A 1906-nucleotide genomic window follows, 5' to 3' on the forward strand; every position below is an offset into this window, starting at 1 on the left:
GATTCAGAATATATCTAGCAGATAGAGTTTGTAGTGTTTGCTGTTAGGCTGAACTTGTGCTAAGTGAGAAAGTGTTTGAACATGTTGGTAAGCTTTTCTAATTGTGAAATTTTCAGAAAACATAGGAGACAAAGAAAACCTACTCAAAGAAGTTTCTTTTTGAGTTCAGCAACTCTCTGCCTCAATTCAGGCTTAAGTTTTTGCTTCCATGTCTTTAGTCCCTGGTTTGCATTTACAGTTAACATCCAAGGCAGCTTTTAAGGCTTCCCCTAGTTTTCCACATCTCCCTTCTGAAGACTGAAATGAACCCTCTGGGCACCTGGATTTAAAATCCTGCATTCAGCAGATGCTAATGAGATACTTCCCCAAACCAGGCCCTGGGCTGGACTGCAGGATTACAGAGAGGTGTAAAACACAAAAGCCTCATCTAAGACAGTAAAACCCATGGGATCCACTGAACACTGTCCTGTGACCAGTGTGGGGAGGTGTGCCTGTGTGCCCACTGGCCCCTAAGAGGGAGTGAACCAGTCTCAGGGTGGCAAGAGGAGCAGGTAAGGCTATTTGGACTGGAAACCTTGAGCTGAGTCCCCAAAATAGCCTCTTTTCCAATGACTGCAGGGAGAGGAAAGACATTGCTGTAAGAGGGAACAGGATAAACACAGGCAGAAGGGCAGGTGGGAATGTGGGGCCCTCTGAATAGGGTGTACACATGGGGTGGGAAATCAGCACTTGAGAAGAATTTGCGGTGTTTTTAGCAGGGAAGTGACTTAATCAGGCTTGCATTTTTAAGAGCATGCCCTGGTTGTGATGAAGAGAGCAGATTGGAGGATTCAACAGAGACTCTTATTTGGTTATTATAGAAAGTACCTTGGACTAGTGTAGTAGTGAGGACGTGGAGGCCCATGGCTAGCTCTTTCTCCGTATGGAGAGTGAGTTACTGCACGTAGCTTCCTACATGACCAAACAGAGTTAAAGTTAACAAACCTCCTCAAGGAGAAAAGAATGTACAGATGGTATCACAAACCACTTATCTTGTAAGGCATTAAAACTCCACTCCCCTGATCATTGTTGATAACAAATCTCCAAACCCTTGTGTATCAGGAGACCCTGCTGAAACTCTGTTCTCATACTTTATGGAATGTCCTTGTCCTAGACCCTTATAAGCTGTTCCTTGCACACACACCCCTTGCACAACACTGACTTCCATTTCTCAAATGGCCATCATTGGGAAGAATCTTCTCCTGTGTATAAGTCCTAATAAAATTCACATTTAACCCTATGCCTCATGTGTTATTTGGTCATAGGGCTGTGCCAACCCATGCTCTTCAAGAGAAGGGTTGAAACAGGTGGCAGTTTTTTTGAGAAGAGGTGACAGTTCCATAGTTTGGGTAACATTCCCAAGTTCATATGTTTAAAAGCACACTGTCCAAGAGAAATACAATGCAAGCTGCAAAAATGAAAGGGTAGAATTAATTTTAATAATATATTTTATGTAATTCAAAATATCCAGATAACTTCTTTTCAACATGTAATCAATATAAAATAGTAATGAAATATTTTGCATTTTTTCAGACCAAGTGTTTGAAATCTGGTGTTTATTTTATATCCACAGCACATCTTTATTTGAATTAGCTGCATTTCGAGCACTTGATATATTTGTCGCTACCATGTTAGTGTAAATCTAAAACATTCTAGAGTTCCCACTTGAAAGCAGAGTCAACGATCTCCTGTACAAATCCATCAACAGTGTCCTAAGTAACATACTGGACATGTAACCAAGAGACCCAGATTCTAACCTAAGCCCCTCTGTAAATTCACTGTGTTCTAGAGGCAAAATACTCAATGATCTGGGCTTCAGTTATCCCATCTCTACCTAATAGGGCCGGAAATAATGATTCCCTTTAGC

Source organism: Tamandua tetradactyla, chromosome 12, assembly GCF_023851605.1.
Source record: "Tamandua tetradactyla isolate mTamTet1 chromosome 12, mTamTet1.pri, whole genome shotgun sequence".
NCBI lineage: Eukaryota > Metazoa > Chordata > Mammalia > Pilosa > Myrmecophagidae > Tamandua > Tamandua tetradactyla.